General features: G+C 37.7%; 1 protein-coding gene across 6 annotated transcripts in view; it reads right to left on the reverse strand.

Moving 5' to 3' along the window:
- The window catches only part of STAG2 (STAG2 cohesin complex component), a 79,770-nt gene that overhangs the window by 41,093 nt on the left and 16,064 nt on the right, over nt 1–22,613 (reverse strand). The window lies entirely within an intron of this gene.

The following is a 22,613-nucleotide window of genomic DNA, read 5'->3' on the forward strand; positions in this document are numbered from 1 at the left end:
AGAAATGGCATAGTGTTGTGTCAAGAAAGCCTCAAACTGTAAAATAATTCCTTTTCAACTTATTGCTGTCATTTCTTTATAAACTCTCTTATTTATCTCATTTTCTTGTATTTAAGGCACGGGGGAAAGCCTCACTGGATACTTCAAATGAAACATTTGATCATGCAGGCTAAAGTTTTGTCTGCCCCAGGCTACATTTTACGCAGTTAAATTAGGAAAAAATAATGTTCCAAGTATTTTGAAGATACAATAGCAGAAAGAAAAGCCTTCAGTCAACATCTGCTGACTACAGCTTGCTGGAGTGATTAGGTATTTGAGAGAAAGATTTAATTTTGGCATGCTAAGCACATGTTGCTTAATGTCTGGTAGCTATGCTTCAGAGACTGCATTTCAATCAAGCACGTAGATAACAGGCCGAACATTTTTTCCTGCAAGTGCTTATTTTGGATGCTAGGGGCCACTGTAGCTTCCAGAATTTAAAGAGCTGTGAGAAACCATAAACCCTGAACTTACTATGTTCTTCCTTCACATTTCAAACAATTACATAAAAGCAGAGAATCAGAGTGGAAAGAGTGGCAAAAAGAGAGAAGTTTTGAGATGGGCTGGTGATTCTCAAGATAATCAGCAACTACTGAAGCGTAACACAGTAGAAGATAAAAAGCTTCAAAAACATTGCTACAGCAGAGAGGCAGTAACCTTTGTCAGCCCGGTCCTCCTTTCTCTAAAATTATACAGGCACATGACCACTGTGGCTCATCCTCCCCTGCTCCATTTATAAAGTCTAGCAACCAACCATTCACAATCAGGGCAGCATCCCCTCCCCCACCATTTATCTTTTTCGGTTCTGCCATTCAGCATCACCTGACTCAAATATCCGATAAAATGGGCAAAATATATCTCCAAAAAATTTATTTTCCTACAATTATCAAGTCAAACTGGTTCAACCGCAGGTATCAGGAGCCCATGTACAGTAAACACCAAGACTGTGTAGTCATATTAGGGGAAAGAAGAGCAGAACTCCCTTCTTTGGTGGCAAGGAGTTATTACACCGCCCAGTATATAAAAATATACACTTAGTTGGTAACATAACAAAATGCTCTATGCTTGGGATTATATTTAAATGTTGTTTGTTTTTTTTATTTTTAAGATTTGTTTCAATTCCTGTCAGGAACTTGAATTTGGAAAAATACTGCACACCTCAGTGCTTTGGTTGCAGCTGCTGAGAACCTGAGTAAAAGGCAAGGTGGGTTAGGAAGGAGGTGGCAGAGGGCAGCAACAAGAAACAGAAAAGAAATGAAAAAACTCAGTAACTTCCAGCTACACAAGTATTTTTTGGAGCACTCTAGTGATTTAGTCACAGTGCAATGAGAAAAAAAAAAAAAAAAACTAAAAACCATGGCATCATTTGGTCAAAATCACCTCATAAAATGGGAAAGAAATACCAAGTTCCTGCTAGATACTGAAGCATTATGCTACAAGAATTGCTTTTCTTGAAGGAAGAATCAACTTGGCCCTCATGAGTGCAACTATAAACAGGTATTATGGAAAACAGCAGCTACTAAGTAATGCCTTGCAGGAATATACTAGATAAGACTGTAAGGGATCTCCAGTGTCAAGCTCAACCTTCAGCAACAATCCAAAAAAGTCACTGTATTTGTCCCAGCAAAGCATCATTTTAAAATAGTTATGTGCATCCAGTAAAGCATCATTTTATAATAGCTACATGCATCCAGAATATGACTCAACCAATAGAACCAATATTGTTCAGCATACCCTCTCTGGCAGTATGCAACAAAAGAACGTACTTGCTTTGTTTCTCCTAAATACCTTCCTTCTACTTCTAGAAGTAACTTAAGGATTTTTCCAGCCAGAGAGGCTACTTTACAATCCTTTAGTAACGTATTTTTCATTAATACTTCCAGTTACTAACTGAAGCAACATTCAACAGCAACGGTATTCCATACAAGAACTCCCAGAGCCAATCTCCATGCTACTAAGAGGCGTTTTGGATTTGTCACTTTCCAATTTTATTTTACATTCTCTTGTTTTGGTATGGGAAAAGGCTGGCACTGGTACCTCTCCTCCTCCTTAATCTCAGTAAATACCTTCCGGAAATTCAGGTCCATTCCCAGCCACACAAGCTTCATGCACATACTTGATGACTCATTTAAAGCACTCAAGTTTGGGAAGTCAATGAGAAAGGGAAACTGCCCAAATAAGCATCCTGTCAAAACTTTTAAAATACACTGGTTTCATCACAGTGCAGTCTGAAAAGAGGAAACTGAAATTCTTGCAAGTGCCAGTCCAAACAGTGACAGTCTACCTTATCTGGGGAAGAGGGCTCTAATAAGCAAGTTATTTTAGCAAATTAAATCTAAACTGAAGTGCATCATAAAAGGCAGCTCTTCAGGGTTTTTATCACGTTCACAGAATTCCAACCTCAATTTTCCTAAGTAGATGTTAAAATCGCTAAAGTCTCTAAAAACTTTCTGAAGTCACTCAACTTTGTGAGATCATAATTAAATTATTAGCTATAAAAAGAAAATGTATCCTGCTGAAAGATCACAAGGTGGAGCTCTAGCCTAAAGCTAACTGAAGAAACTCTAAAAGACAGGTCATCCAGAGGTTGACCTAGTTATTTCTGTGGAGTAAACTTTGTAATAGATTGCTAAAACTGCAATAATATTACAGCACACTTCCTTAGATTTCTATTTAGATTACACAGAGACACCAAAAGATACCTGTGTCTTTTCTGCAATTAATACATGTAAAAGTTTGATTCAATGACTCTTGCAAAGATAGAAATACACACAGTTGCTGTACTATGACTAGTCTCAGTATTTAGTTTTGAAAAGCAAGCAGAAGAATTTTAAGGTATTTTAGTAACAGAAATAACTTTGCTCTTTATTGCATCTTGCCATTCAAACTTCTGCTATCAAAATGTTAATGACCTAAAAAAAAGACTGAAACAACAGAAGTAGTCCGGGAACACTAATCATACACAATACTGCCCACTCTAAATGTAAGAGGTGTTTCTATTAAAAAAAAAAATACTGGAAAAAGCAACAGTTAAGTGTGAAGTGCTACAAAGAATTCAGAATATGTCTTCACTAGAAAGCAGGTCTAAATTTTAAAAGGTTTCTTTTCCCCTAATATATGAATAATTACTTGAAATGCAGCTGTGATTAACTTAAATGTACTGGTCAAATATTGGGATCTGGTGAAAAGTGACAAAATTCACTTCAATAACACATGCCCACACAACATGTGCTCAGCAGCTGCTGAGTGCTACCTGTGCTCTCACAATGCCTATTACCTATAAAAACAGGCTAAACAAACTAATATAATTCAGAAGCAGCCTTTCTTAAAAGAATATGCACATATATACACACAGAGACATAAAAATTTTAAAGACTCCCACAAGTGTATGAAACACAAGCTCCTAGGACAGATCTTGTGTAAGTGCAGTAACTGGAGTATTGCTTAACCAAGCTCCCAGCAAATATTTTTCATATATTTTCAAATATTTTTCAGTGGGAATTGGTTTGGGATGCTTTCCCTACACATGCTCCTTTCTGTTGCTGTTTCTTGGCATCTAGTCTCTTTAAGCAAAAATCACTAAATGTGTTATTTTCCCAAGAAGGCACTGATGCAAAGTTTAAAAATGGCTACATGGACAGGACAGAGGTTTGGAAAATGCAGGACAGCTGTAAAGATCCCTATTGACTTTTTTTCCTCGGTAATTCAATTAATCACCTGCTAAATCAAGCACCTCACTTTCATAATTCAGAAAATTAGAATTTCTAAAATTGTGATGAAGTGTGTGGCTAGAGTTCATCCTTGAATTATTTATCTATTTATCTATCCATGAATGAGAGATGCTGATGCTTCAGAAATGATTATTCAGCAACAGTTAAAACACTAGTCAGAAAAAAAGTAGAGGATCAGAGAATCTTTTCCCTTAGCTACTTTTGAAGAGAAAGATGTTATCAACTACATTACATCCTTCACTCCTTTTCTAAGAGACTAGGCTATGTATAAACTTCTGCTTTATAAAATGAGATCTGGTTGTTTGGATTTTTTTTTTCCTCAAAATAAGTATGCTTCTTCACATTACTCTTGCATTCACCTCCCCAAGTGAATTATTAAGCAAGACTTAGAGCAACTGCAGGATATTCCCTACAGCTCTGACAGAGTGTTATTTCTACATGTGTTACCTCTACTAATATTACACGACCTAGTATTTCAGCTGCCAACAAGTTTTAAAGCAATTCTGTAATTGGAGTAAAATACAGAAAACATACTTCAAGTAGCATTCTATATTGTAACAACTGTACTTTAATATGATTTAGTTCTACCTGTATCAGCAGTTTTGCTCATATTATGATGGCATAATCAAGACTAAACTGAACAATAATTCAAGTAATACCTTTAAACATGTGGTTATTTTTAGTTGTTTGCTTAATAAATTAGTCTTATAACTCCTTCACAAGAAGACCAAAAGTAGACATCATCAATCCACACTTTTCCATGCCTTTCAACAGACATGGTCTGCGTACACAGCAACAGTGCACAGTGCCAAAGTCGCTGAAAAGTCAGCACTACAAAGAACCTACATGTCCTAATTTATATATGTATTGTTTCTTCAGTCTCTTCACAATTTTGTTTTTCTAAACTTCCAGCTCTCACACCCCCTCCACACCACTTCTGCCCACACATTTTTCTGTTTATCTCTCAAAATTGAAAAAGCAGTGCTGTGGAGGCTGTTGATATTAAGCCATCACACTACTATTTTTATTCCCTGGCCTGCTCTCTATTCAATTTTTATAGTATTTGCTCTCCAGTGCATGCAACAAGCCTCTGATTAGGTGAAAAAGAGCCATCTAAGAATACACTTTTCTGACACCAAACACACAGAAAAGTTTCAGATCACTTCCAGCATTCAAATGAACAAGCAGCAAATTATGACACCGCCACCATGTCCTCCTCTCATGAGTCACTGGATAATTCAACTGAATCAAGCCCACCTGCAGTCACTAGATCAAGTATCCAAGGCACATGAACTCAATTCCTTCACAACAAATCCAGCAACAAATTTTGCCAATGACTGTCCTGCTCTAAGACAAGATCAGGTATACCAGAAAGAAGTGACCAACTGGAATCCTCACATAGCTACTACTAATACTCTAGCTGTTCCTGCTGGAGGGGCCACAGTCCAGACTGTTGTTCGTGGCTCTGGCAGGGCAAAGCTGGCAGTGAGGCCCAGATCCCACACTGGACTCCTACTCATGAACCTGTCTGCCTAGTTGCTGAGGGAAGAGCCAGTCTCCAGGTAAATACCTCTGCTATGACCCATACATCACAAGGAGGCAGCATGTTCTACCTACACATTCACCAGGCACCTGCCCAGTCTTAGCTGTCTCCTCCTCAAAGCATTCTCTTTACTCTTTTTTCACATGTATTTCCTATGTTTTCATTCTATAGTTTATTGCACACATACAGACACAACCATTTTCATCTTACAAGCCTTCAGAGGAGAAGCCCAGTTAACAGCTGACAGTGATCCCCAGAACAGACCAGACAGGAAAGGCATACATCAGTGAAAAGAAAGCAAAATTAACCTTTACATTTTAATGCTTTGAAATAAAACCCTTGAGCAGTGTTTAATAATGGGGGGGGGGGGGTAGGGAAGGAGGAAATTTAAAAGGCGTATGAAGATAAACCAGGTTAAAACCTGAAGTGTTAGTTTAGACTTCACCCCAACTTTAGAGACTTGAAAAGTGAGTAACACTTAACATCAAATAGTCCCTTCTCCAGTGAAAGAGAGAACTGCTGCATTTATCCAAACAGCTGTTATGGAAGGAAACCATCCTGCTACAGTGCTTCACAGTCAGATTATTTATAGAGGTATCATTAATAACATCAATACCGTTAATGCAATATGTTAAATACTATTTCGAAATACAAACATACTGTTATGGTTTGACTGATGAGATTTTTTAATTGGTATCCAGTAATTCACATTGTTCAGGAAAATTGTACGTTTAAAACACTTGATATAAGCATTTCAAAATACTGAACAAATTAATGAACCATATAGCAAACACAACTACAAACCTTACTTAGGGGAAAAAATATCTGTCTTACTCTAATGATTCTGCCTAACAGCATTCTTGAGCTTTGCAATAATGCACCCGAAATTCCCATACATCTTTTCAATGGGTTGATTCTGGATGCTTTTTAAAAAGGCAAAGGTAAGATAACAAAAGTAGAAGTTACACCTCGTTGTGTCTGTCTGCCAAAGAAGGGATGGTTTCCAGATGTTACAGTCTGACTGCGTGGAAAATGAGGCTCTTAGGAAGAATAGAAGCCAAGTCGGATGACAACCAAGTTAAAAAAAAAAAAAAGCCACATATGCCTGCTTCAACATTACAAAAGAGACATACTAGTTCATTTAAGATTCAAGGCAAGCACACCTCTTAGCTGCCTAAATGTCTTACATTTATAAGCTAAACTACAGGACACATCAATATGCCCCTTCACACAGATTTTCAAAAGCACAGTCCTCTGCATAGCTCCTCTAAATGTTGGTTCTTGTAACTGCCAGGTCTGAAGATGCACAGGCACTACCCCCAGCAAGCAGGTAACCAGCTCTACAGTAAAAGGCCAGAACAGAATTATCATTGTTCATATGCCCAGCATACAAATTACATACAGCACAAGCAGGGTTCTCCAACTGACAAGGTATCTCATCTGGCAAGTTCTGGCTTTTGTTCTTCAACTGATCAATGCAAGCCAGCAAGCCTGCCACTTTGTAAGAGCCTCAGCTTTCTCTCTCACCAAACAGATCTTCCCCTTTGAGAAGTTTAGGTCACTAGAGCTTTGTGCCCAAAAGTTTGCTTGGGCATTTCTAAGAATGACTGCATTCAAGTACAAATTCTAGAGGTGAGACTACACAATATATATCAATGGGATCAGATGCTACTACAAGCTGCAGTCAATATTAGACGACTGAAATATGGAGAATCTCCATAAAACAGAACTACCAAAGAGTGGAAACTAGAATCTCTCAAGCACATCTTCCAAACTGCTGCTATCAGCCCCGGGCATAGTGCACTTTCTGTAGTCCTCTGAAGATCCCACTGTACTCCTTTTACTGTGGTTCCAAGCTTTCCAGGATGAGCAAAGGTTTAACCTACTTAGTTCTGTGTTTTACCTGCCAAAATCCACTCATTTTAGTTGATGCCTCACACTACAGGAAAATGGTTGCACTGCTTCCAGATAATAACTAAAGAGACCAAGTCCAACACAGAAACAAAACAAAAAGTATATACAGCACAAGTCAAACTGTCTTAATCATATTTTTTTTTTAAAGAGGGGTTGGGAGAGGTGTCTGATGTGTGAGAATACTTCCTGCCCCCATTCCATCCTGCCACCTTCACCTCCACCATCCCAGCTTTCCTCTTAGCAGGCCAGAGTTACAGATACCGCATCACTTCATCACTCTATCCGATTCCCTCCGGGCCACCTGCAGGAACACAGCTGCTCTGCACCCCAGCATACTGCTCTCCCGTCATCCTCTCAGTCAGGCAACTACTGCCATTATCAGTCTCACAACAGTGGTTACAGAAGCCTTTTTGCAGTGAAGCTCCAAAAATTGCCATTACCTTGATACGTGAACAATAAAGAGCAGCCAACCATTTTTCCCTGGCTCAAACGAAAATCCGTGCCATCAGGAAGTAAAATGAGTATTTCCGTAAAAAGGAATAAATACTGTGCCACATCCAAACCAAGCAGTAACAGCTATGACCTAATCCTTTCATAATTGGATTATGCTCTTTCAACAATCAATCAAAATAACCATCCTTACAAACTAAAATTCAAACAACTTCTCACACATGCAAAAGTTGGCTTCACTTCTAAAACAGAAGAAATAAAGATAAAAACCTTGTTATCTTTCATTAAGAAGTCATCTCAGCAATTCTGCCAACCTCAGAACATCTGTGTTCCATACACCCCCAGTCATAACTTAAAGATTTTTAATACCCAACATTTTGCTCTTGTCCTCTCTCATAACATTTGGGCTAAAATCCCAACTGGTGTGTTGAGAGATCTGCAGCACTGAATACTAATTTTATATGAAACAGCAGTTGTGATGTGCATGGCTGTCTTCCATACTATTTAGAGAACCAAATATATCCATCATGCAGGATGCTAATAATCTGTTAATGATTCAATAGCTGATGAAAAAAAAAATCATCACTAAAAATCATCCTCTCTATTCATCCTAAAAGAACAATTTTGTGGGAGACATGGCTTGTGCTCAAGCCTCACATATTGAGACCTACCAGTTAGCTATTGATATTCATTAAACATCCAGAGGAAACCAGTGTGGTCACTTGTATACATCCTAAGAACACTGCAAAAATATTGGCATTATTCAAATCAATAAGTTCTTTCAACTATAACTCCTTATACTTGTGGCAGGCAACAAACTGTGCCAACTGGGAGAGCTACAGCATGCTGTGCTTTTTTTTTATGAAAGCTAACATGAAGATAAGGTATCAAAACTATTCTTTTTAGAGACCAATATTATTTTACTAAATACACTGAGAAACTCTTGATGCATATAAAATAATTGAAGCAAAGGTTAGGGAGACTTGTCCTGTTGAAAGTATCTTCCTTTCAAAGTCACTCAAATGCTGTGCATTAGGCACCACAGGGAAACAGGAGCATTTATTTTACACTGATCTAAAATGCAAAATGTTAAATTAAGAAAAATTAAACCTTTGCTTTCTCCATTTCATCTAATCTTTAAGTGCCTTTGTTCTTGAGCAAATTCATGATGCAAACAAAGCCAGCAGATCCATCCTCCTTTTAAAAAGAATTTCAGCCTTCAGCTAAATTTATATTTTGTGAAAATTTACTGGTTGCATTATACAAGTATCATAATTTATAGTAAATATTTTAGTTAAGCAATATTCAATGCACTAAAAAATATTTCTACATAATTATGACACTTCAGTAGCTCAGCAACACAGTAGAAGCTGTGGAGATGCGGTGGTTACTTCTATCCTTTTTCCTGTATTTTCTTTTTCAAAGAAGGGAAGGAAAAAAAAAAAAAAAAGAGCAGTAGTGCCAGATGTCTCTTAAACAAGCTACATGTGCTATGATTCCTCCCCCTTCCCCCACTCCAAGAGAGGCATTCTGGAACGGGGTGTACCCTATAGCATTAGCTGAATTCAGAGAACTGCCCCATCCTCCTGGAATTACATGTAACACAACAGCTTTCTAGGACTTGAAGGTACCAATCACCTACTAATAATGCTCACCTCCAGCAGATGAAACAAGTCTCACATGCTACACGCTGAAGGTTTGTTTTTCTTTCTTTCTTTCTACAGCTGAGACAAAAATGCAATCTTGGGTATATATCAAGAATTTAAGCTATTGTTTTTACCACATCTTACACATAAAAACAGCCTCCTTTCCGTCACTGTAGTTTATTTTCTCCTTCAATACAAGGTGTACCAAAACCCCATCCTCCTCTACAAAAATTTAGTTTGTAAGTACCTATAAGATGTTAGCTACCATTTCACTGCAGTGTTGAATGTTTACAGCAGCCATATTATATACAACAGCAATTTAATACTTGTAGTTGACAAATTCACTGCTGAACAACCATTACCTTGAACCCTTAACAGGATGCTACAAATGGGGGGAGGGGAAGGAGGAGAAACATAACTAGATCAAATATTATAATTCCATTAAAAAAAAAAAAAAGACAACAGCAACCAAGAGGAAAAAAAAAGCTCCTAACAGAGAACAAGTTCTCACATTCCATATGCTCTGGTTCACAGTCAGATCTACTAACGACAGTTCATCTCCACTGGCAATTAAGGCTAATATTCTAAACTGCAACTACAGAGGACTGAAGAACTGACAAATGAAATTGTGCTGACTTTTATTACATGAGTGGTAACCTCGAACATAGAAATGGAAAACATAGCTGACACGGCAGAAGTCACCAGAGAACAACTATCGAAACCTATAGGTGTCCAACAACTACATGGGAAAACGCTTCAGTCACTGACTTACTTTTAGCTTTTAACGCATTATCTGAGCTCTATCATCTTCTTGTGGTTTTCAGTTGATTATCGCCTTTGATTTATCAGTCTGAAAATACTCCAATTGCTAAAACAAGAATTGGTAGACTGCAAAAGGCTGTATCTGCCACTGCGTCTTTCCCAACAATTACTGTGGCTTCATAATTAACTGCATTCCTACCCCTAGCACAGGCTTTTCTTCCTCTGTTTTGTACCAAACACATACCTCCAATCTTCCCACACTCAAATCAGAAACAGGTAACTCAGCAATAGAGAACACAACATACTGATAAGTGTATAGAGCCTTTTCAGTCCTACTTTAGTTCCTGTAAGTTTTCTCAGTAAGTAATAATTCTAACTATTTTAAAGTTGGACAGAAAAAGGATTACTTCAAACAGGCAATACCACTTCCAGACTGCTTTGATCTTTCTACTCCATTTTGCTTTGCACAACGATGCAATGCCGAAAAAAATCAATATACTTACCTTACAATAGATATTTAAATTTCTGGGGAACAGTATATCTAGTCAAATATCCCATACCAAGTTGAACTATCTCAGTTTCTTATTCAAGAGCAGTGTTTCTTTGACTTAATTGGTAAGCCATCAATTACATAATTATTTATTACTCCTGTGTTGAACTCAGCAAACTCTATTCTTATAGTCAACAGATTCTGTCTGGTAATTATTTTTGACAGTTGTTCAAGATCACTGTTCAGGAATTTAACATCAAATCAATTCATAACACCTAATGGCAAATGAAAAGCTTTCCCTTTGGTAAGATTCTGCAAAATTCATTTACTACTTACAGCAAGTTCAGTTCCTGAAACAAAGGTCTATTTGTTACAGGTCATTTCTTACCACAGGGATGTCTATTCTTTGTTTTGAAGTGACAGAAAATTAAGTGACTGGATTGAGATTCTTTCATGTTTAAAATACCTTTACACAAAAAAAAAAATCCTAGTAAACCTAAGTATCATCAAGTAGTAACTTTCTTCACATTATGATTTTAATGCCTCAGGCACTGATTTCATAAGAATGTCGGATCAGTAATGAGCCATGTTATAATAATCTTTTTATATTACTGATGTGAACTACCAATTTTGTGTTCTTACTCAGCCACTTTATGTTTAGAATTGCTTCTACAAGAAAACAGCAGTATAGAATTCTCATGCTGTTGCATTGCTTATCAGAATTATAAGGATAATATACGGTTGTGAGTAGGATTATAGTCAGTATTTTCTAAAATTTTAATGGAATTCATGTACAGGAATGCCACTAGAAGTTAACATCATCTGACAAAACAGCTACACATTAAGTTACAATAACACAATGCTTTGACAAAAATGCATTTACCATCTTCACTTTTGTTTGCCCATATACAACTAAGTGTAATTTGCTGAAGTGTTCCAGGCTTAAGATGTAATTCCTCACCTAACCTATATGGCAAACCTCTCACTGTTTTGGACATGATCTACAATGAAGCTGTAAAACACAGGTTATTAAGTAACTGATCTGAAGAAGCAATTATAATAATACTACTGTTACAGTTATACCTGTCTTGGAAGACTAAATGTAAATAATCAGACAGGTTACATCTTTCCAAGATCCTTTTCTTCCCTGTTTCAGCACCAGTAGACACAACACTAAGAATACTTATGTATTAAGAAAATCCTGTCTTTGGACTAAGACTCCTATTTCTTCCACAACACGGAAGATAGGGGCCATTACTATGTATACTTGATCATATGCTGTGTCATATATTTGAAAGGTAAAGCTAATATTCTGTTCAGAGGATGCTTTTTTGGCCTAAGACTGGTTTAGTCTTGAAATAATATAAACCAAATCTTAGCATAAGTTAGGGAAAGAGGTAATAACATTCAATCTAATTGTTAGACAAGAACATTTTTATCCCAGTGTAAATTAGGTCTGGCGGTTGTTCAGCTTGACCTCCACTTACTGTAATCTTGCCCTAGGGTATGAAAATCCTAGATCATTAAATAGTCTTGCAAGCAACCTAAAATGAACCTGCAATCAGAGCCACATTTTTCAACAGCTGTTAAGACTTGAAGAGACAATAGTGATAACAGCATCATGGCAAGAAAGCTGGGGGGTTTTGTTTCATGTTTTTTTGCTATTTGCTTGTTTTCTTGGATAGCTGTTTTGAGTTTTTTGTGGGGTTTGGTTAGCTGGTTTTCTTAGAGGGGGGGAAGGGTGGTTTTATTGATAGGGTGGGGGAAGGTGGGTTTCTGGATGTTTTTTGTAATATGAAACAGAACTACCCTACATTTCTACCTTTAGCATATTATTTTTAACTTAAGGGTAGCTTTGAGATTACAGAAGGGCAAGAGGTCCAGAGGAAAAAAATTGTTGTGGGGTTTTTTTTTTAGTTTGTTTGTTTTTTTAAACAAAGACATACATACAATTCATCTGGAAGTAGAGAAAAGATGGATTAAATTAAAGCTGCCCACTTTTCATTAGGAGGCACATTTTAAATGCCAACTTTCCTACAATTCTCTAGACAGTCGACAGACATTTTAGGAGCTGCTACTATTCATTACTGTGAAACAGATGCTAGCCAAAAAAAATTAATTGCAGAACATACAGTTTATTACTATGAGAATTAAGTTTAGACATTATATACCAAGTGGAAAAACTACTGAGAAACACAGAATCTGGTACAATACACAGATCACTATAAACAAAACCCAAAAAAAAAAAAAACACCACACCATAGAAATACGTGTAAACACTTCTTGCAGGTGATTATAGCAAGATACACTTTCTAGGCCACAAACTAGTAAAAGTTCTCTTGTGTTAAGTCTTAGCTGCAGGGAAGGAACAAATTTAAGAACAGCCGACCAGCAGAGAAAGAGCCAGACAGCAAAACAGAACCTTTACAAAGGTCAGAGAAGACTGATGATGGACCACAGAACAAGTAGTAATTAGTTACTTGTGAACTTAACTTACACAGTAAAGTCTAAGAACAGAGTTAGATCATTTGAAGGCCTAAAGCACAGGAACAGCAACAGAATGTTGCAATGGTAAAATAAAACAAACATCAGAGAAATTTATAAAATACATGACAAGAACCACAGATATCACTCAATTTACAGAACTCTGCACAGTTCTGAAATAAGTCCAATTAAGATGCATGTATATCATTAAAAATAAGAAAGCACAATAAGTGCTAAAAACTGGACATCAAGCCTTAGCACTAAATCTAGACATAATAAACACTTACTACCAGTGACAAGCTCTAAAGAAGTCTCTTCATCCCAGTAAGCAGTAATGTAAGAAAACAAAGTACTCCATCAAAATTGTTCATTCAAGCTTTTTTGAAAAAGCTGCAAAACACTCAACACCTAGGACACAGTTAAGTAATTTTTTCATTTCACCCTGACTACAAAAACACCAATCCACAAAGGATACCCTACCAGCTGAGGCCTAACAATGTCATCAGATTTCTCTGTAGCATTATACAAATACTAACCTCATCTTTCTGAGCAAAGTAATTGTATGCCATTCTGTAATAGACCATATAATTTTATTAACTGCACAATGATTACAGACTACAAGTTACAGTCTACACCAACAAAGGTTTTATCATTCTCTACATTACAGAATTTCTATATTTAATTCTATGCTAAAGCCCAACTGAGTATAGATATTTTAGAACTGCAATCACAGTCTCCTTGCACACCCCAAAAGAACAGAGAGAAAATTATGATACATGAAAACTCGTAGTAACATAAACTGAGAATTTTAAGTTATATGAAGGTATCTTCACTTTTGCTTCCCCAGTAATCACTTTAAGTTTAAATAGAAGGAGGGGAAAGCCACCATTTTGCAGAGAAACGTACAATTCTCCAGCATTATTTCCAGAAGTACATACCATAATATTTTCACTTCCTCTAATAACCCTGAAGAAAGTGAAGTACTCATCAAGTGGTTCACTTCACATATGAGGTGACTCCTTGGAGCAACACAGGCAGCAATTTCCAACTCAAGAATTTGCCAGATTGGTATTTACAACCCTCAAGCACCAGCATAAAATGATGCCATTTAATCGTTCTCCTTTACCAAAATAATATTCTTGTGCAAAATGAAAGCTAGTGTTTGTGAAGGGACAAAAGTGCCCAGACTATTTAAACCAAATCTCTGATCAATTAAGACATCATCAAGGTTGACACCCAATGAGGGTTCCCTATCCTTACACAAAAAGAACTAATTTTAATAATTAGGATTCCCAAAATTTACACTAAAATAGCAGACTGAATAAATACAACTTAAGACTTAAAAATACATCACAACCTCATTTCATATAATGTCCATCTCCAGTACAGTAGTAGAGCATGACAATAATTAGTGTCATATGACAACACTACAGATTTAAAACACTAGGGATGAAATATCATATGATGTTCTCCTGCATCACATGGCTTCTAATAGACATTATGACCTGATATTTGTTAATAATTCTAATATAAGCAACATGAAGGCAAAACCCCAAATTTTTGGACATTTTTTTTTCCATTTTCTAGAGCACATGACTAAACGGAGAAACAAACAATATAAAGCACCTGTATTAAATATATTTTTAAAGAAACTAACAAATCATAAGGACAGAATTTCCATCTTCCCTGGTTAAATGAAAAAAAACCCACATTTCATTCATTGTGCAAAAAAATCTACAAAAACTTCTGTCAGCAAGACTAACACAGAACTTCCACTGTAATATACAGAACTCTACTGTAATGATGGAGAAAAAACACAACGTGTGACAAAAGTCAGCAAAACCTAAACACTGTACAGAAAGAGCCATAATGAGCGAGACAAAACATCACAAAGAAGGAAACGCTGTGTAGCGACCATGATTAAGTATTCAGTACTAATGGCAGCTAATAATATTCTGTAATCAGAAGAATCAGAGGTGTGATGTTGCAAATGCAATAAATCCCCAAGTAAACAATAGGTCTTCAAGGTGTTCTCTAGAAACTGCTTATGGTTGATTAAAGAAACATCAGTAACGCATATATAGCTATGCGCAGGCAGGTAACAGTTGCCCCACACTGCTACTGACAGGGTGAAAAAACGAGAAGTCCTCATTTCTTGTGTTAACCGGAGCAGTTAAAAATTCAAACCAACAGTGCAGTATTCTAGACCACTCAGTCACCCCCTGATGGGACACACTTGCATTTTATCAAGAGTGAAGAGAACTTACTGATAAAAGCATTTGTTGAGCCACAATTAGCAAAATTCCTGCCTTTCACAAGAGCATTTGTAATACAGACATAACACTCATGAAGAGTCCCACTGGAGAGTTTAATTCTGTGGTTTTCCTAAGGGAACCCGGGCCCCAACACCACCACAAAACCTTTAAAATATTGTAATTGAATACAATAATTTCTCAGCAAACCTTTCACAAACTCTTATACATGAGACAGTTTTTGGTATTGGATATAGGCTACCAGTTTTCCAATGAACCAGCCCAAGAATAACGAACACCCAACAACCCAAAGAAACCTGCATAGCTGGAATAAAAAGTCTTTCATGTTCCTTGCTTCCCCCAGTCATTTTAAGGCAGGCAAAATTTCTGCTACCTCTGCTCCAGTGGTGCCTGCATTTTCATCCATGGGGGGAAGAAAAATGATAATGCATTTTAACAGATGAGACCAAGTTCTCCAAACCTTCTTGAGTATTACCATACAGACAGAAGTCACCTGCATCTCAAAAAAAAAAATCAATTTGCCCCTGCAGCACAGGCTCCCTGTATCCTCTCTATGGTCTCTTATAGTATAATCAGAAGAAAATCAGGCATTTTAACTAAACGTTTTGAATCTCACTTTAACCTGTGACAACTGCTTGGAACTTCTGGACTGCTTCTGCAATTCCTTTCCAATAACTGAAAACCATAAAAGCAAAGAGTACAGGCAAAGTACATATCTGCACAGTAACTCATCAGCTGATTTATCAATGGGCAATAAGGAAAGTTCTGCCATGGTTCTGACACTACAAGCAAAATTATGTTCAGTGAAATCCACTTGCAGTATGTATATACTAGAACATGCTGGCCAACACAAATAAGTAGCAGTTATTCAAAAAAGACAACCTTTTAACTATACTGAACTTACTTATTAAAACCGGCTATGAACCTGTTGCCCTACAAAAAAGGTAAGCTGTGTGGTGCTCCCTGAAACAACTATGGTGTAAGAAAGAAAAAATAATTTAAAAATATTTAAGGCACTGTGTTGATATGAATACTGTGAAATCCAAAATGTTTTTCTAGAGGCTTCCTAATGGAATCTCACATTTTAGTCACAAGAAAAAACATTAAAAACCTGAATACTTACTATTTTCCCTGCTGTGATTGGGCATTTGTGTAGTTTCCAGGAAAATGCCAGAACAAATGCTACTGATGAAAGATGTCTTAAAGAGACAAGCGTTTCCAAACAGATTTTTAAGCCTGATACATTTTACAGAGAAATGCAAACAGTTAAATACAGTTGAACAAAGAATTCAAGATGACCGTCCACTAGTCAGACTACCAAGGTGGTTTTGGCTACTCTAAAGAACTGAATCTTTGCAGCACATGCTAGTTTTCAGCCTCCCTCACTAGACTTAGACCCAAGACATTCTTTTAAAATTCCTCTGATGGTGTTCATCTAACTTAACCCTAGCAAAATCTACTTCCCTCAAGAACTCAGCAAAACACCTGCTGACCAATTATCTGTGGCCTTCAACAATCACTTTCCTAAGCTTGGGTTTTCATAACATTGTTTCTGAGGCAGAGTTAGATTAGAAGCACTACATATTTAAAAAAAGAGAGAATTGTATTACAGGAACTTTCTTAGAAGCATTTACTCAAGAACACAATACTTTGTACTCCTAGTCCAAAGTAATTAATCATTTCAGTTAAAATTGACCAGTCTCATGTAAAAAACTGTTCAAACAAATGCATGGCTTTTATACTCTCTATCAAGACACACAAAAGCAAAATTAAATTTTAGTCCAAGAACTGCTAAATGCTTTAAGAACTTGAAACTGATTTTGGCCTTCACATTTCTATAGGTCTTTAGAAGCCTAACAATGTATTTTAATACAAAAAAAGGTATCAGCATTTTCCCAATACTTCATAGGAAACTGCACATCTAACCAAATAACAGTGACTACCAGAACAAGAGGGAAAACATTTTCTTTCTGCCTTTCCAGCTTTTTGCCCTATCTGGTATCATGTGATCAAGTCTACCTTCACAGATAAGAATGGGCCTCTAAAACCCAGTGCCCCCTTAACCTTTATCCAGTTTAGCAGGCTCTTTTTAAAAGGCCCTCATGGTTTCCTACGACTTGTCAGGGGTAGTTGCTAATGTACACCCATTAGCCTCCATCTCCATTACTGACTATTCCCTCGTCTCTACTTGCTATGCTGTACTTCACAAGAAGAATTAGCAAACATCAATGCAAGGAAAAGATTTATCTTCTTTTTAATGTAATTAAATAGGGCAGCATTACCATGTCTTTCAGAGAATTCCAAAAGACAGAGTTCCCAGTGTCAAAAGGCAGATGCTATTCATAAATCTAAATATATGTGGAGGCAGGAATGAAGGAAGAGAAAACAAATGAAAATTACTTAAATAAATAATTACTTCAGGAAGGTAACTGCTACCAAATTAGAGTAAGATAACTGATATTCAGCCATTATAAAATGGACAGTATTTACCTACCATGTAATTTAGTCTTTATTAAGCAAAATTGGTAGCACTGATTTTGCTGCAGTATCTTGTACCTTTGTTTTAATTAGGCTCTCAACAAAGAGAAGTTTAGTATTCCAGGAGTACTTTACAGTTTTCAGAAACTTTGGCAATAAACTCATTCATTTTATTTTGTACCCCATAAAGCTACACTGGTAGACACCACAAACAGGAATATTCACCTATACTGTAATTCATATGCAGTCCTCAAGGAACAATGCTTAGGGGAAGAATAACCTAGACTACACTAGGTAACTGTGTGGCATTTTCAGAATTAATAACTATCTTATCCCAAACAGAGATATAGGCTCCAACAGGAAAGATCACCAACAGGGAAGAGCTGGTGACCAATGTGAGGCTCAGGGACAGCCTTGGCTGCAGTAACCATGAAGCAGTTGAATTTAAGATCCTCAGGGCAACCAGGAGAGCATATTCTAAGCTTACGACCCTAGACTTTCAGCACGCAGACTTTGATCGCTTCGGGTATCTGCTGGCCAAAGTATCATGGGACGAAGCCCTAGAGGGAAGTGGTACCCAGGACAGCTGGTCAGTATTCAAGGATCACCTCCTCTGTGACCAGGAGCAATGTATACCAACAAAGAGGAAAGCAGGGAAGAATGCTAGGAGGCTTGCCTGGCTGAGCAAGGAGCTCCTGGACACGCTGTCACAAAAGAAGAAACTCAACAAGGAGAGGAAGAAAGGACAGCTAGAATGGAGGGTATATAAGAAAGATGCCTGAGCAGCTAGAGATCAGGTTAGGAAAGCCAAGGCACAATTGGAATTGAATATAGCCAGGGAAGTCAGAAGGAACACCAAGATTTCTACAGGTATATTAATGGTAAAAAGAAGACTAGGGAAGGTGTGGGCCCACTCAGAAAGGAAACAGGTGAAATGGTCACAAGTGACATGGAAAAGGCTGACGTTCTCGATGACTTCACTGCAAAGGCCTCCAGCCACACTCCTGGAGTCATGGAAGACAATGAGGACTGGAAGGAAGAACTGTCCATCATAAGCAAAGATCAGGTTTGTGATCATCTGAAGAACCTGAAAGTGTTCAAGTCCATGAAATCCAACAGGATACACCTACAGGTACTACGAGAACTGGCAGATGAAGATGCTAAATCCCTCTCTATTATATTCCAAAAGTCATGGCAGTCTGGTGAAGTCCCCACTGACTGGAAAAGGGGAAACGTAACTCCCATTTTCAAAAGGGATAGGAAGGAAGACTTGGGGAACTACAAGTCAGTCTATCTCACCTCTGTGCCCAGTAAGATCATGGAGCAAATCCTCCTGGACAGGAGAACAGTGAAGAGGTGATTTGGTACAATCATCAAGGCATCCCCAAGGGTAAATCCTGCCTGACAAACCTCAAGGCCCTCTATGAACAGGTCACTGTATTAATAGATGAGGGGTGAGCAACTGATGTCATTTACCTGGAACTGAGCAAAGCCTCTGACACTGTCTCGCACCATATCCTGGTCTCCAACCTGGTGAAACATGGGTTTCATGGGTGGACTACTAGATGGATAAAGAACTGGCTTGACGGCTGCACCCAGAGTGGCTGTTAATGGCTCCATGACCAATTAGACGCCAGTGACAAGTGGAATCCCTCAGGGATCAGTCCTGGGACCAGCCTTGTTCAACATCTTTGTAGGTGACATGGACAGAGGCATTGAGCGCACCCTCAGCAAGCCTGCTGATGACACCAAGCTGTGTGGTGCAGCAGATACATTGGAGGGAAGTGATGCCATTCAGAGGGACCTGGACAGGCTGGAGCTAGATGATTACTGTGGTCTCTTCCAACCCTGACTGATTCTATGAAAATGAAGACACCACAGGAAAAGTCTAAGCACAGAAGATCTAATTTACAGGACAGTCAAAAACTGCAGCATGACACTTCAGTCACAACATCTTTCAGTTTTCTGCATAAATTTCTGCCTTTTGTGCCAACACAATGCAGCAGCACACTCCAAGAGTCCCTTGACAGTGACACCAAAGTTGTTAGCATTTGAGCAAAGCAGCACCAGATTATCCTGTCATGAACTCAATGTGTACTAGACTGAGGCATGCAACCACATCTCTGGTAATTTTGCAGGAACACATAATGCTAGATCCATCCTGGAGAGATGTGTGATCTATCATTAAACCTGACTGAGAATTACAGGTTGATTTTACAAACAGGCAGAGTATGTTAGAACCATCCTAACATGGAGCTGTGCCAATTTTCGATTCACTGACACTTAAGAGTGCTTCTAGGCCTTTTTCATCAAAAAGTTATTGTTTTGTGAATTATAAATACCAGCATTACAGAAAATGAAAGCCCTTAGTTTATCAAGCACTGGTTGAATTAGCATTTTATTTAAAAGAACAGACAGTGAGGCAGGAAATCGAGAAGGAAAAAAAGGGAGAGAGAAAGAGAGAGATGAAAAATAATGAGCAAAGCATATAGCTTCAAAGGTCACTGTTACGCTAAGTATTAGTTAAAATCCAGTATTAAAAAAGGAAAAAAAAAAAAACCAAAACAAATAAAACCCTAACTTACATAGCAGGACCAAATATCTTCACAAGTACAGATAAAGATATTATTTGTCCAGTAAAGCCAATATAAACTAATCACAATACTCTATTTTCCTGAAAAGTACTCCTTACTGCCTGCCTTAAGCTTGCATACCCTTCAATGCTGACTTACAATTGTATTGTATCATTTAAATTATCTACACACGTATTTTCTTACTATTTTTCCTGGTAATTTATATTTCTCTCACACTTATTTTCTTCTCCTCCTGATCTTAATAGAACCAAACAAATATTACTCAGCATTGCTTTCTCAAGATTTGAGGATCCAATAACAATACTAGGCAAATAGATTTTATCAAGTGACTTTCTTTTTGGCACACCAGTAACATTTTTTTGCTTACTACAATAAAACAATATTAACTTTTCTCATTTGCTATGTCACTACTGAATGTGACAAATGCAACAGTTAAGCTTTTGTATGATGGCCAAAATAGCAGTTTTATTTACAGCAATATGCAGCTTGTACTGTTTGACACATCTAAGTGATTAATTCTGTCATCTACGTGTTTCCCAAGTAAACTGCAAAATCTTCCTACATTTTATTTCGAGCACAATCTATTGCCATGTTAGTGGCTTTAAACAACCACTTTATGAAAAGGAACAACGTGGCAAAATTATGCAAGGCTGGGAACACAGACACCCCAAATTTGTAATACTCTGGACTATGTTCTAGTATGTTGGGATACACAAGTCTGAATGTACAACCTACAACAGATACTCTTTAAGTGTAAATGTCCTTGTTAAGTCTTTTGTACAGACACTACCAAATCCCTAAACCTAGCATATATTTAAAAGCATCATGCTCTCCATTAGTTCAGGTTATACAGTACAATTACCGAAAACTTACAATATAACATGCTACACAAATACTATATCACAATCCACTTCTGAAACATACACTTTCCCTAGTTTCACTTACTTTTTAGTTCCATAATCTTTAGTCTTAAAAAATTTCTCCAGTTGTTATGTTATTCATCTTTAGAAAAAGAAGACAACCAACAGCAACAACCTGGCCAAGTAACAGTGATTTCATTTTTTTTTCTCAGTATTCAACTGAAAGCACTTTGTAACAATTTGAACAGACTGCATCAACTGTATCTATCCTCTTTTTTGCTAGTGAATGAAACTACAAACAACAACCACTGGAGTTTGATAATATAATAAAAAAAAAGATGGGTTGCTACTGGTGGAAGGAGCACCCTTGCTGCCCTCTCTCCCTGCATTTTAATTCTGAACATATCTCATAGTCAAGGGCACTTGCCAGGTCCTTTGTTCAGCAACGATCTATTAGTTTCTTTTTGAATTAATTAGCTTTCTTAAGTTAAGTAAATTGAGCTGGCTTGGCAAAAGTCCTATGGTTGATGAAAGAAAACACCTTACCACAATCGGTGAGATACCAGGCACACAGGATCAACTGTCAAATTACACCAAAGGCAAAAATATGTCCACGCTGTTCTGATATGCTACAACTACTTTAAAAGTTGCCACACATTGATCCAAATCTAGCTTATTCTTTCTGGCTATAACACTATGATGCATTCTTAGTACAGAACCTTTCAAGAAGTTGCAGAGAGCAAAAAGATCTCTCCTCTACTTCCTCTCCTTCAGATTAAACAGCTCCAGTTTCCCTCAACCACACCTCATAAGAGTTCTTCTCCAGACCCTTCACCAGCTTCAATACCTTTCTCTGGACATGCTCCAGCAACTCACGTCCTTCTTGTACTGAGGGGCCCAGAACTAAACCCCGTATTCACGGTGCAGCTTCAGAAGTGCCAAGCACAGGGGCATAATCACTTCCTTGGCCCTGATGGACACACTATTTCTCATACAGGCCAGGACGCTGTTGGCCACCTGTGCACACTGCCGGCTCATGCTCAGATGGCTGTAAACCAGTAGTACCCCCATATCCTTTACAGCCATTCTGCCCCAAGCCTGTAGCATTGCATGGGGCTGTTTAACCCAGGCACAGGACCCAGCACTTGGCCTTAGTAAACCTCCTAAAGCTGACTTCAGCCCATTGATCCAGCCTATCCTCATCACTTTGCAGAGCACTCCTACCATAAAGCAGATCAACACTTACACTCAAGTTGGTATCATCTGCAAACTTACTGTGTGCACTCAACCCTCCATCCAGATCACTGATGATATTAAGTAGAGCTGGCCCATATACTGAGCCCTAGAAA

Source organism: Pogoniulus pusillus, chromosome 19, assembly GCF_015220805.1.
Source record: "Pogoniulus pusillus isolate bPogPus1 chromosome 19, bPogPus1.pri, whole genome shotgun sequence".
Lineage (NCBI taxonomy): Eukaryota > Metazoa > Chordata > Aves > Piciformes > Lybiidae > Pogoniulus > Pogoniulus pusillus.